This window comes from Symphalangus syndactylus, chromosome 2 (assembly GCF_028878055.3).
Source record: "Symphalangus syndactylus isolate Jambi chromosome 2, NHGRI_mSymSyn1-v2.1_pri, whole genome shotgun sequence".
Taxonomy (NCBI): Eukaryota; Metazoa; Chordata; class Mammalia; order Primates; family Hylobatidae; genus Symphalangus; species Symphalangus syndactylus.
The window spans coordinates 74,346,937-74,362,376 of NC_072424.2; the positions used below are offsets into that span (position 1 = coordinate 74,346,937).

Here is a 15,440-nt window from a genome sequence, read left to right on the forward strand (position 1 = left end):
CAGGTTCCTGCCATGACACGTGCGAAATGTGAGAGTTACAATTCAAGATGAGATTTGGGTGGAGGTACAGCCAAACCGTTTCACAGAACCAAATGGGATTTTTTTCTATCAAGAACTAACTGATGTGAGTTGGGAGGGAGTAGGAGGATGGAAGATTTACTTTCTTCCACTAAGACCAATGAAGAATTTCCCCCAATACATGGGAGATGCAATAAAAGCACACAAAAAAACTCCCCTGGGATGTACATTTTCCAAACAAATCTGGGAGCACTGTTCAAATGGCTATTTAAATGACCTACAAATTCACACAAGTCGCTCTATCTTGAGGACCCTACTAAGCATGCAACAGAATAAATAGAGCCAGGAGAGACTTCTTTCAAACCATCTAAGAATGAAACTGACTTTCAGGCTTTCGGAAAAACAATTTGTATTCCACTTACATCATAAAAAAGAAGGAATAACCACTGTAAACATGTATTCAATGTTTATAAGTTCCCAGTGTTGTATTATTTGTTTTATCAAACTTGCCCCTAGTTGCATCTCTATTTCTCTTAAGTGATTAGTAGTAAGACAATCTGGGTGTTTGTTTTAAGGAACAGGAAAGATAGGATTACACTGATGGTGAAATGGAAGAAAGGGAGAACTTGGTGAATTTATGGACTTGGCCTAATTTACTGGATCTTGTATGACAGCTAAATACTAGGAAGGCACATATCAATTTTAAAGTTATGTTTTACTTTCAAAGAAATAACAAGAGTCAATCATTACAGTTAAATATAGTGTCTTGGTAGAAGTACATAGAGGGTGTTGTGACAAGAAATGAAATTTAGACTGTGTTGCACAATGGGGAGGCTGGAAATGACACCTGAACCAAGAGTCCAGAGAGAAATAAAGAAGGATTAGCCTTGGTGAAAATGAGAGAAGGGAAGAAGAGCATATTGAAGCAGAAAAAAAGGAGGTACAGAAGTACTATGACACTAATTAGAATGAAATGAGACGTGGGGAGCCCAGAAGTCTGAGAAATATGATAACTGATCTGGGGAAGTAGTGTAAGATGAAGTAGAGAGAATAGGGGGGTTGTGAAATGCCTTAAACACTAAGCTATAAAGTTTAACCACTATCTCAAAAACGCCGAAGTCTTTAAAAGATTCAGCTAACCAGGGAAATTAAGTAATTAGATTTGTCTTCTAAAAAAATTACATTCTGGAAAGCAATTTGGCAATTTACCAAAATTCTTTAAAATGTACATATTATTCATGAAATTAGTGTCTTCCTTTTCTGAGAAGTAAAATGACTAAAAAATGTATATGAGTCTTTTTTCCTAGCCTCTAGTAGAGAGGAACATGGACACCTTGTCTTGCACGAAACAGGCCAATCTTGGCTCTGAAATAGTCTATTCAGATACTAGTCCATCAAAGAAAAACTTTGATCTGATTAGTCAACCTGAGACAAAATTCTCAAAGGTTGTCTCATGTTTTGTGTTATTCGATGTAAAGAAGTAAAAGTGCTTTGTCAAACTGTTTTACTACTGAGCCTGTCTTTACTCATCTAAAATGCAGTCTTTAACCTAATTCTATCATACAGACTTCAGAGTTGGGTAAGAACTTGAAGACATGACACACAGAACATATAGTTGTTTAAATACAACCTAATAAATGTAAATACACTTAAAGTCAATGTTCTAGATTTTTCTCCTTTCCTCTTTTCAATCTTAATCTCAGTCCTGTGATTTGTGTGTTATAAATGCTGAATGTATCTTTTGGTGTTGAAAAAGAGAAAAAAAGGGAGAGCTATTCCATTATGTATTTTATTATATTGCAACTATCCGTTATAGCCACTTTAAAAAATATTTTATTGGCTTGCCCATCAATGATAGACTGGATAAAGAAAATGTGGCACATCTACACCATGGAATACTATGCAGCCATAAAAAAGGATGAGTTCGAAAAGTCAACTTGTGGGGTGGAGCCGAGATGGCCGAATAGGAACAGCTCCAGTCTACAACTCCCAGCGTGAGCAACACAGAAGACGGGTGATTTCTGCATTTCCATTTGAGGTACCAGGTTCATCTCACTGGGGAGTGCCAAACAGTGGGTGCAGGACAGTTGGTGCAGCGCACTGTGCATGAGCCAAAGCAGGATGAGGCATTGCCTCACTCGGGAAGAGCAAGGGGTCAGGGAGTTCCCTTTCCTAGTCAAAGAAAGGGGTAACAGACAGCACCTGGAAAATCGGGTCAGTCCCACCCTAATACTGCGCTTTTCCAATGGGCTTGGAAAACGGCACACCAGGAGATTGTGTCCCGCACCTGGCTCAGAGGGTCCTATGCCCACAGAGTCTCACTGATTGCTAGCACAGCAGTCTCAGATCAAAGTGCAAGGTGGGAGCGAGGCTGGGGGAGGGGTGCCCGCCATTGCCCAGGCTTGCTTACATAAACCAAGCAGCCAGGAAGCTCGAACTGGGTGGAGCCCACCACAGCTCAAGGAGGCCTGCCTGCCTCTGTAAGCTCCACTTCTGGGGGCAGGGCACAGACAAAAAGTCAGCAGGAACCTCTGCAGACTTAAAGGTCCCTGTCTGACAGCTTTGAAGAGAGTAGTGGTTCTCCCAGCACACAGCTGGAGATCTGAGAACGGGCAGACTGCCTCCTAAAGTGGGTCCCTGACCCCCGAGCAGCCTAACTGAGAGGCACCCCCCAAATAGGGACAGGCTGACATCTCACTTGGTCAGGTACTCCTCTGAGACAAAAGTTCCAGAGGAATTATCAGACAGCTGAATTTGCGGTCTCACAAAAATCCTCTTCTGCAGCTACTGCTGCTGACACCCAGCCAAACAGGGTCTGGAGTGGACCTCTAGCAAACTCCAACAGACCTGCAGCTGAGGGTCCTGTCTGGTAGAAGGAAAACTAACAAACAGAAAGGACATCCACACCAAAAACCCATCTGTACATCACCATCATCAAAGACCAAAAGTAGATAAAACCATAAAGATGGGGAAAAAACAGAGCAGAAAAATGAAACTCTAAAAAGCAGAGCACCTCTCCTCCTCCAAAGGAACGCAGTTCCTCACCAGCAACGGAACAAAGCTGGATGCAGAATGACTTTGACGAGTTGAGAGAAGAAGGCTTCAGACGATCAAACTACTCCAAACTACGAGAGGAAATTCAAAACAATGACAAAGAAGTTAAAAACTTTGAAAAAAAATTAGATGAATGGATAACTAACCAGTGGAGAGAAGGGCTTAAAGGAGCTGATGGAGTTGAAAGCCAACTTTCGAGAACTATGCAAAGATTGCAGAAGCCTCGGGAGCCGATGCGATCAACTGGAAGAAAGGGTATCAGTGATAGAAGATGAAATGAATGAAATGAAGCGAGAAGGGAAGTTAGGAGAAAAAAGAATAAAAAGAAACAAAGTTTCCAAGAAATATAGGACTATGTGAAAAGACCAAACCTACGTCTGATTGGTGTACCTGAAAACGACAGGGAGAATGGAACCAAGTTGGAAAACACTCTGCAAGATATTATCCGGGAGAACTTCCCCAATCTAGCAAGGCAGGCCAACATTCAGATTCAGGAAATACAGAGAACGCCACAAAGATACTCCTCGAGAAGAGCAACTCCAAGACACATAATTGTCAGATTCACCAAAGTTGAAATGAAGGAAAAAATGTTAAGGGCGGCCAGAGAGAAAGGTCAGGTTACCCACAAAGGGAAGCCCAACAGACTAACAGCAGATCTCTTGGCAGAAACTCTAAGAGCCAGAAGAGAGTGGGGGCCCATACTCACCATTCTTAAAGAAAAGAATTTTCAACCCAGAATTTCATATCCAGTGAAACTAAGCTTCATAAGTGAAGGAGAAATAAAATGCTTTACAGACAAGCAAATGCTGAGTGATTTTGTCACCACCAAGCCTGCCCTAAAAGAGCTCCCGAAGGAAGCACTAAACATGGAAAGGAACAACCAGTGCCAGCCACTGCAAAAACATGCCAAATTGTAAAGACCATCGAGGCTAGGAAGAAACTGCATCAACTAACGAGAAAAATAACCAACTAACATCATAATGACAGGATCAAATTCACACATAATAATATTAACTTTAAATGTAAATGGGCTAAATGCTCCAATTAAAAGACACACACTGGCAAATTGGATAAGGAGTCAAGACTCATCAGGGTGCTGTATTCAGGAAACCCATCTCACGTGCAGAGACACACATAGACTCAAAATAATGGGATGGAGGAAGATCTATCAAGCAAATGGAAAACAAAAAAAGGCAGGGGTTGCAATGCTAGTCTCTGATAAAATAGACTTTAAACCAACAAAGATCAAAAGAGACAAAGAAGGCCATTACATAATGGTAAAGGGATCAATTCAACAAGAAGAGCTAACTATCCTAAATATATATGCACCCAACACAGGAGCACCCAGATTCATAAAGCAAGTCCTGAGTGCCCTACAAAGGGACTTAAACTCCCACACAATAACAATGGGAGATTTTAACACCCCACTGTCAACATTAGACAGATCAACGAGACAGAAAGTTAACAAGGATATCCAGGAATTGAACTCAGCTCTGCACAAAGTGGACCTAATAGACATCTACAGAACTCTCCACCCCAAATCAACAGAATATACATTTTTTACAGCACCACACCACACCTATTCCAAAATTGACCACATAGTTGGAAGTAAAGCTCTCCTCAGCAAATGTAAAAGAACAGAAATTATAACAAACTGTCTCTCAGACCACAGTGCAATCAAACTAGAACTCAGGATTAAGAAACTCACTGAAAACCACTCAACTACATGGAAACTGAACAACCTGCTCCTGAATGACTACTGGGTACATAATGAAATGAAGGCAGAAATAAAGATGTTCTTTGAAACCAACATGAACAAAGACACAACATACCAGAATCTCTGGGACACATTCAAAGCAGTGTGTAGAGGGAAATTTATAGCACTAAATGCCCACAAGAGAAAGCAGGAGAGATCCAAAACTGACACCCTAACATCACAATTAAAAGAACTAGAAAAGCAAGAGCAAACACATTCAAAAGCTAGCAGAAGGCTAGAAATAACTAAAATCAGAGCAGAACTGAAGGAAATAAAGACACAAAAAACCCTTCAAAAAATTAATGAATCCAGGAGCTGGTGTTTTGAAAAGATCAACAAAATTGATAGACCACTAGCAAGACTAATAAAGAAGAAAAGAGAGAAGAATCAAATAGATGCAATAAAAAATGAAAACGGGGATATCACCACTGATCCCACGGAAATACAATCTACCATCAGAATACTACAAACACCTCTACGCAAATAAACTAGAAAGTGTAGAAGAAATGGATAAATTCCTCAACAAACACACCCTCCCAAGACTAAATCAGGAAGAAGTTGAATCTCTGAATAGACAAATAACAGGCTCTGAAATTGTGGCAATAATCAATAGCTTACCAAGCAAAAAGAGTCCAGGATCTGATGGATTCACAGCCGAATTCTACCAGAGGTACAAGAAGGAACTGGTACCATTCCTTCTGAAACTATTCCAATCGATAGAAAAAGAGGGAATCCTCCCTAACACATTTTATGAGGCCAGCATCATCCTGATACCAAAGCCTGGCAGAGACACAACCAAAAAAGAGAATTTCAGACCAATATCCTTGATGAACATTGATGCAAAAATCCTCGATAAAATACTGGCAAACTGAATCCAGCAGCACATCAAAAAGCTTATGCACCATGATCAAGTGGGCTTCATCTCTGGGATGCAAGGCTGGTTCAACATATGCAAATCAATAAATGTAATCTAGCACATAAACAGAACCAAAGACAAAAACCACATGATTATCTCAATAGATGCAGAAAAGGCCTTTGACAAAATTCGACAATGCTTCATGCTAAAAACTCTCAATAAATTAGGTATTGATGGGACGTATCTCAAAATAATACGAGCTATCTATGACAAACCCACAGCCAATATCATACTGAATGGGCAAAAACTGGAAGCATTCCCTTTGAAAACTGGCACAAGACAGGGATGCCCTCCCTCACCACTCCTATTCAACATTCTGCTGGAAGTTCTGGTCAGGGCAATCAGGCAGGAGAAGGAAATAAAGGGTATTCAATTAGGAAAAGAGGAAGTCAAATTGTCCCTGTTTGCAGATGACATGATTGTATATCTAGAAAACCCCATTGTCTCAGCCCAAAATCTCTTTAAGCTGATTAGCAACTTCAGCAAAGTCTCAGGATACAAAATCAATGTACAAAAATCACAAGCATTCTTGTACACCAATCACAGACAAACAGAGAGCCAAATCATGAGTGAACTCCCATTCACAATTGCTTCAAAGAGAATAAAATACCTAGGAATCCAACTTACAAGGGATGTGAAGGACCTCTTCAAGGAGAACTACAAACCACTGCTCAATGAAATAAAAGAGAGTACAAACAAATGGAAGAACATTCCATGCTCATGGGTTGGAAGAATCAATATCATGAAAATGGCCATACTGCCCAAGGTAATTTATACATTCAGTGCCATCCCCATCAAGCTACCAATGACTTTCTTCACAGAATTGGAAAGAACTACTTTAAAGTTCATAAAGAACCAAAAAAGAACCTGCATCACCAATTCAATCCTAAGCCAAAAGAACAAAGCTGGAGGCATCATGCTACCTGACTTCAAACTATACTACAAGGCTACAGTAACCAAAACAGCATGATACTGGTACCACAACAGAAACATAGATCAATTGAACAGAACAGAGCCCTCAGAAATAATGCTGCATATCTACAACTATCTGATCTTTGACAAACCTGACAAAAACAAGCAATGGGGAAAGGATTCCCTATTTAATAAATGGTGCTGGGAAAACTGGCTAGCCATATGTAGAAAGCTGAAACTGGATCCCTTCCTTACATCTTATACAAAAATTAATTCAAGATGGATTAAAGACTTACATGTTAGACCTAAAACCATAAAAACCCTAGAAGAAAACCTAGGCAATACCATTCAGGACATAGGCGTGGGCAAGGACTTCATGTCTAAAACACCAAAAGCAATGGCAACAAAAGCCAAAATTGACAAATGGGATCTAATTAAACTAAAGAGCTTCTGCACAGCAAAAGAAACTACCATCAGAGTGAACAGGCAACCTACAGAATGGGAGAAAATTTTTGCAACTAACTCATCTGACAAAGGGCTAATATCCAGAATCTATGATGAACTCAAACAAATTTACAAGAAAAAAAACAAATAACCCCATTAAAAAGTGGGCAAACGACATGAACAGACACTTCTCGAAAGAAGACATTTATGCAGCCAAAAAACACATGAAAAAATGCTCACCATCACTGGCCATCAGAGAAATGCAAATCAAAACCACAGTGAGATAGCATCTCACACCAGTTAGAATGGCCATCATTAAAAAGTCAGGAAACAACAGGTGCTGGAGAGGATTTGGAGAAATAGGAACACTTTTACCCTGTTGGTGGGACTGTAAACTAGTTCAACCATTGTGGAAGTCAGTGTGGCGATTCCTCAGGGATCTAGAACTGCAAATCCCATTTGACCCAGCCATCCCATTACTGGGTATATACCCAAAGGACTATAAATCATGCTGCTATAAAGACACATACACACGTATGTTTGTTGCGGCACTATTCACAATAGCAAAGACTTGGAACCAACCCAAATGTCCAACAATGATAGACTAGATTAAGAAAATGTGGCACATATACACCGTGGAATACTATGCAGCCATAAAAAAATGATGAGTTCATGTCCTTTGTAGGGATATGGATAAAACTGGAAACCATCATTCTCAGTAAACTATCACAAGGACAAAAAACCAAACACTGCATGTTCTCACTCATAGGTGGGAACTGAACAATGAGAACTCATGGACACAGGAAGGGGAACATCACACTCCGGGGACTGTTGTGGGGTGGGGGGAGGGGGGAGGGACAGCATTAGGAGATATACCTAATGCTAACTGATGAGTTAATCGGTGCAGCAAACCAACACGGCACATGGATACATATGTAACAAACCTGCACATTGTGCACATGTACCCTAAAACCTAAAGTATAATAATAAAAATAATAATAATAAAAATAAAAATAAAAAATTAAAAAGGATGAGTTCGTGTCCTTTGCAGGGACATGGATGAAGCTGGAAACCATCATTCTCAGCAAAGTAAGGAAAGAAGAGAAAACCAAACACCACATGTTCTCAATGATAAATGGGAATTGAATAATGAGAACACATAGACAGAAGGAGGGGAACGTCACACACCAGTGCCTGTTGGAGGGTGAGGGGCTGGAGGAGGGATAGTATTAGGAGAAATATCTAATGTAAATGACGAGTTGATGGGTGCAGCAAACCAACATGGCACATGTATACCTATGTAACAAACCTGCATGTTGTGCACATGTACCCCAGAACTTAAAGTATAATAAATAAAATAAAAAATATTTTATTGGCTTGAAAAATTACAGTGTATTAAGTGAAAACAAGGATACAGATTTATAATGGGGTTCAGGATGCACTATCCTAAAATATGGCACTTTGGTGTTTGAGAAAATTGCAGAAGCAGGAAGGTCATTCCCACCTTCCCTTTTCCCTTCTCTCCTGAGGCAGGTCATAAGACCCTCATTCAAGAGACCTCCCTATGCCTGGAAGAAAGGAACACAAAGAAGAGTCTAAACAAACAGGCCTTGCTAAGTTCCCCCAAGTGTATAATCATTAGATTATATCCCCTTTGTCCAGTCATACTTCTCCATGACTATCCACTCTTCATCAAATCTAAGCATAAAAATACACAAGTTTATCTCTTGCTTTGAGTCTTCATTTCTGAAAGCCTCCCATGTCCCATAAAAACTTACATTAAATAATCCGAATACTTTTATTAATTTGCCTTTTGTTATAGGGGCCTAACCATAAACCTGGCAATGGAAAAGAAAAATATCTCACACTTTCTACAAGTATATACAATGTGGTCTTGGTTCTCTAACTAAATATATTGCATAACTATGTTATAGAATATATTTACAAAAAATGTTAGCATTTCTCTGTATCATTAATATATGAATGATACAAAGTCTAAAGAGGTACACAAAGATGTGGTCTGGGCTGTCTTGGATTGCAAGTCATTTTACATTTTACATTTTCTTTATTTGTTTTTCAGTTTCTGTTCCAGATTATCTGCAAGAAGCATGTATTTTATAATTTAACAAGCTTTTTTAAAAATAATATTGTTCTATAAAGAAGGATAGAAAGGGATCAGGCTGAGGCAGATGCCAGTTATTTTATGGCTGACAGAATAATCTGAGTGAGACATGTGAGACATGGAATGCAGGGATGAGGACAAATTTGAGAAAGATCATTTAACAAACTAGAACCTACAAAAGGTGGACAATGATGGGGATGGTGGAGAATAGATGAGGAAAGGGAATACCTTAACATAAGGGGTGGATGATTGTGCCATTCCTTGAAGTAGGAAATACAGCAAACTCACAAGTTTAGAATGGGGAGAAGACAATAAGGATATTTGGGACTGTTGAGTTTGAGATGGCTGGGGACTCCTAGACAAGGTTTTCTAATAGATAGCGGGATACAGGTCTGGAATCTTGAAGAGTGGTATCAGATGAAAGTACACATTTGGGAGTCATGTATAATTGTTCACTGTTTTGATGAAGAACATGATGGAAAGCGTTCAGAGAAGCATATTGAACAGAAGATAAAGCTCTAGGGAAGAGTGAGGTGAATAGAGAGAAGGCTAAGGGTGCTAAGAGCAAACAGAAAGTCAGAAGAGTGTAACAGCTAAACCAAGGAAAGATAATTTCAGAAAGAAATATCTTTCTGAACGATATGAGAATTTTTCGGTAAGACTGAAGACCATACTCTTTGGGTTGCTAACCAAGGTTGGGTATGATCCTAATGAAGCTTTTTTGGAGTGGTTCAAGTGAAAGACAGATTGTAATAAATTGGGAGGGAGAAGGAGGCTCAGAATGCAGTAGGTTTGGAATGACTTGGTGGATGCAGATTACCCTCTCAGGAAGCATGGGAACAAATAAAGAGGGTCATGGTCCCAGGCACTTTTACATCTCAAAGACTGCTTTCCTTGCCCATAAAACAAGGAAAATACAGGTAGTACCTGTTTAGCAATGGTGTCCTAAGGATTAAAATCTATTACTAACGAAATATTCTTGTGTCCTTTTGCTGAATCCAAATTTATTGTTGTTAGTCACCATATGTACATTTTCATAATGTCTTAATCATGAAAGTCAAGTGAATAACAAAACATACAGTTAACTGGCTCTGCATTTCTCTAGCTCAAGTTCTTTGACTGTATATACCCGAGTTTGACCTTAGCAGTTAGAACAAGGACAGTTTAAGTTTGGTCCGGAATTAAGGCAGAATTTCTTCTCTCATCCTGCCTTCCAAACTGAAGAAATGGCCTCAAATGGAGATTCTAAGAGAAAATGTCACTTGCTTTATGAATCAGTGTGCCCCACTGAGGATACCTATCGTGGATTGGTTTAATATCCAAAAATTTCTTCAGATCCAACTCTTGACATCTCTGTCCACTTTTTGTGTTTTGAAGATTTCAAAAGACTCAATGAGTTTATGCTTTATGAAGTCATACAGCCATGGATGTGATGCCACAATTGTGGCCAGCTCACCGGGAAGCAGGCAGAGTGGGAAAGGCTGGGTCCACACTGCCAGTCCAGAGAGCAGGGAACTACCTTGAGTATTCTACTCAAACTTACGTCTCAGAGTTCCCCAATTTCCCAAGAAGGCAGTGATAGAGGCCACAATCCAGGGGGCCATCTCTCAAGGTACCAATAGCTTTGCAGGTAAGAGCATGGGACCTCATCCCTTTCCAGATGGCCTCAAATGGAGATTCTAAGAGAAAATGTCCAAAAGAAAATCTCAGCAGTTCAGACGTTTCTAACCTAAAAGAAGGGTTCTGATCACCACCAGCAAAAAAACTCAAAAACAGATTGAGAAAACAGAAAATACATCATCCTTTTAGAGTATTATTTTTATAAATATGCCCTTAATTTAGCCTACTTAGTGGAAATTTCTCAAGTGTGTATGCGTCTGTGTGAACATTGTGTATTTTAAACTTTTTGGAGCTTAGCCAGATACTTCGAATGCTAATCCTGGCAGAATTTCCCTTTAAGGATGTCCTGCAGAGAATTTGTTACTCAGTTTTCAGTAAAAATTGACAAATAGTACTTTTTCAGCCCAGTAGGAGTCATGTACACGGTGTAAGACTTGGAGGAAATGCAGGGAGCCTTCTGTTTTCTCCTGCAAAGTTGAAAAAGCTGCATGCAGTTGGAAGGGATCTTCAGATGGTGCTGGTGACTTTCTGTTCCTTTTGGAGTTGACATGCATGTGGATTGGAGGAAAAATAATCAACATATATTCTCCTTTCGTACTGTTTAAATCACAGGAAGAAGCGGCTTTAAGACAAAGTAAGTTCTTTCCCCCAAATGTTTCCTTTGTTTTGTTTTGTGGTATTTTGACTTCTCTAATTTTTTTTCAAGGATGAGAAATTTTTATAAACTTTCCAGTAACTGCTTAAGAGAAAACTTTTGCTTGGCAAAAGTGTATGCCTTTTGCAGTTTCTTAGCCATTTTAGCTAAAGATTATCAAATTTTATATGCTGAGCTTTTCAGATATCTCATTCTTATAACTTGTGTGTGGAGGTAACATAGGGGCCAGATAACTCCTTGGAATTGCCTCTTGAGTTTTTCTAATGGTCTTAATGTGGGGTATAGCTTTATTGTTGTAAAAAGAGGAAGAAGAGGAGGGCTCTTGAGATTTTATTTGGCTTAATTTATTTGAATGAATAACATTATCACTGAGCATATTTTATGACTAGATTTATATTTCAAGAGCACATTTTGAAGTCACTTACAGGTTTTAAGTAAAAGGAGTTAATGAGATTCCTGCTATTTTCAAGAAAAATCTGCCTACTTTCCAGAAATGGGCATACAAAAATTCATAATCTTAAATTTTCTAAGGTTAAATTAAAATATCTGTGTTTCCAGCCCACAGAAATATATAATAGACTCTATCAATCTAAAGTGCTACTTCTTGAAACAGAGGTAGTGTTATTCAGGCAAAAAGCATACATCCCATATGTGTTAATGCTTTCTCTCTCACTATTTTAGTAATATCCTCTTTGGTACCTATCATTCATTTGAAAACCAAATGCAGCTCCTCAGCTGTCATTTCAGACTTTAGCAAATTGGAAACTAAAAAGAATTATTAACAAAATACATAGCTCTCGTACATAAAATGTAAGGAAATCCTTGAGCCATTTTAGCCCTCATTTCATATCCACAATACCATCATGTGTAAATACTAGCATTTTTATTAGCAAAGCATATGGATTAAAATTTAACATAAGTATTGCAAACATATGTATCATACAAGATACTTCTTAACATATGTGTTATGATATATGCTTAAAGCCATAATCCAAATTGCTTTAAGGGGAAGGTAAACTCTGGTGTCTGTTTTCTACACTTGTTCTATTTATTCTCACATTATCATTAGTTGCCAAATCTGGGACTGTTCTACCTAAGCAAAAGTAGTAGATTTGTGTTTTAATATAACACCACCTCACTGACAAATTTACCTCTTATTTTTATTACACTTGCCAACATTTTGAGTAAAGCTGAATTAATTTGTGTTTCTTACATAAGACTGGATACTTTTCTACTATAATATTACAAATAAGAGTTTAGAATATTTAGAGATTTAGAGAGTATTTAGAGACAGATACTTAATTTGTCTGTTTTTATTTTGTTTTCAATCGAGGGAACATGATCTCTTTAGAAATGAAAGCTGAATACTTGGGTTCGCATGGGAAGCTCTGAATCAGATATTAGTTAAACCAGCTTGCATTTCCTTGTTCTTGTAATTACCTTTTTCCTCTCCAATTACCATCATTTTTCTTGGTTACTTTTTGGTACCCTGAAAGCTTGCTGAAGGAGAGGAAGAGAAGAAAGAGGTAGAGGAAGAGGAGGAGAAGGAGGACTCTTTTTGCCCAACATGCCTCAAATTCCTGCAAAATAATCAGCTTGAGGCCAGGCATGGTGGCTCACTTCTGTAATCCTAGCTTTGGGAGGCCAAGGTCGTGGGGATCACTTGAGCCCAGGGTTCAAGACCAGCCTGGGCAACATAGGGAGACTCTATTTAAAATAAAAATAAATAATAAGCTTATTGACGACATACCCTAGTATTTTATATGAACTAGTAAAGCATTCTTATGGGTTTGGATTTACCTTATCCTCACCATATGTCTAAACTTTCACATGGGCTAATTACCCTGATTAGAACATACTAGGATATGTCAACAGCAAGGTTTACATTCATTAAATAAATAAAGCTAGAGAGTCTGTTCGAAAACAATAGTGTGATGTGGAGAAGAGAGTCAAGGTTTTGAAGTGTCATTCATACTGAGTTTTCTATGAATGAGGACAAGTGAGTTTGCCTCCCTACCTTAAAGATATAATTAAAACAGCTGTGTTATAGAATTTTATATTAGAATAACAGTAGTCATTTTTATTTTTTATCTTCTCAAATTCTTCAGCTATACTTCCAGCACCAATGGACCTTAAATTTATCTCACTTGATTTTTAGCAAAGCTTTGAGCTATTCCTTTGTACATTCATTTTGCCAAAGGAATACTCACCAAATGGATCTTGAACAGATTATTTTGATACATTCAGGTTGTCTCCTCATATTTAAAAATATACCTTTTTGTATTTTTCCAATTTCATTGCAATTATAATGCTCTAAAGATGGTGGTGTGGAAGTGGAGTGGAGAAATATGCTTCTGGAGCTGTTCTCCAGCTTGATTCTGTTTAATTATCTCTTACAATTGTTCATAAAACAATTTAAGTAACATGTCATAAGTCACATGACTTCTAAGATTTTTTTCTTCTTAATTTTTTTCTTTTTTGCTTTTATTATTATTACTATAGACATATAACTGTACATATCCATTGGGTACAATGTGTACATGTGTACAACAAATTAACAAATCAGGGTAATTAGCATATATATTACCTTTTCATTTCTTTGTGTTGGGAACATTTTAAATCCACTCATCTAGCTATTTGAAAATATGCAATAAATTACTAATTATAGTTACCCTATAGTGCTATAGAACACTCAAACTTATTCCTCCTATCTAGCTGTATTTTGTATTTCTTAGCCTACCTTTGGCTATCTCTTTCTTCCCCCTACCCTTTTCTGCTTCCAGTAAACACTATTCTGCTCTCTTCTTCTATGAGATTGACTTTTTTTAGCTTCTTCATATGCATGAGGACATGCAGTATTTATCTTTCTGTGTCTAGCTTATTTCACTTAAAATAATGTCCTCCAAGCTCATTCATGTTGCCATGAATGACAGAAATTTGTTCTTTTTAACAACTAAATAATATTCCATTGAGATATACAGCACTTTTTTTAATCCATTCACCTATTGATGGAAAATTAGGTAATTTCATATCTTGGCTATGTGTTGTGAGTAGTGCTGCAATAAACATGGGAATACAGTTATCTCTTTAACATACTGATTTCCTTTCCTTTGGATATATACCCAGCAGTGGGATTGTTGGATCATATGGTAGTTCTATTTTTAATTTTTTGAGGAGCCTTCATACTGTTTTCCATAATGCGCATATATAGCAAACCCTTATATGCTATTTGGAATATATATATGTGTGTATATATATCTATATACACACATATATATATACACATATATATATTCCAAATAGCATATATATATATATTCCAAATTGCATATATATATATATATATATATATATATATATATATTCCAAATAGCATATATATATTCCAAATAGCATATAAGGGTTTGCTTTTCACCAAATCCTTGTCAGCATTTTTTTTTTTTTTTTGTCTCTTTGGTAATAGTAATTCTAAATGGGGTGAGATTATATCTTCTTGTGGTTTTGATTTGCATTACCCTGATGATTAATGACATTGGCCATTTTTATACCTACCTGTTGGCCATTTGTATGTCTTCTTTAGAGAGATGTCTATTCAGCTTATTTGTCTACTTCCTAATGTGATTTTTTATTTGCTATTGAGTCCATTTTATATTATGAACTCGGATGAATAGTTTGCAAATACTTTCTCCTATCCTGCAGGTTGTCTTTTCACTCTGTTGGCTGTTTCCTTTGCTGTGCAGAAGCTTTTCAGTTTGACATAATTTCATTTGTCTATTTTTGCTTTGGTTGTCTGTGCTATTGAGGTCTTATCCATGAAATCTTTGCTCACACCAATGTCCTGAAGTATTTCCCCTATGTTTGCTTCTAGTTGCTTCATAGATTCAGGTCTTATATTTAAGTTTTTAATCCATTTTGAGTGGATTTTTACATGTTATGTCAGGTA

At 37.7% G+C, this 15,440-nt stretch overlaps 1 protein-coding gene across 6 annotated transcripts in view; it reads left to right on the plus strand.

Moving 5' to 3' along the window:
- Positions 1-10,676: 10,676 nt before the first annotated feature.
- FHL5 (four and a half LIM domains 5) overlaps positions 10,677-15,440 on the plus strand; it is a 53,011-nt gene continuing 48,247 nt past the window's right edge. For 2 of the 6 annotated variants that reach the window (XM_055259258.1, XM_055259240.1), the window contains exons 1-2: positions 10,677-10,852; positions 11,318-11,476. The gene's annotated coding sequence lies outside the window, so the exon portion shown is untranslated. Of the gene's footprint in view, positions 10,853-11,245; positions 11,477-15,440 lie in introns of all 6 variants that reach the window. The other 4 variants (XM_055259220.1, XM_055259249.1, XM_055259269.1 and 1 more) reach the window with 4 other exon arrangements.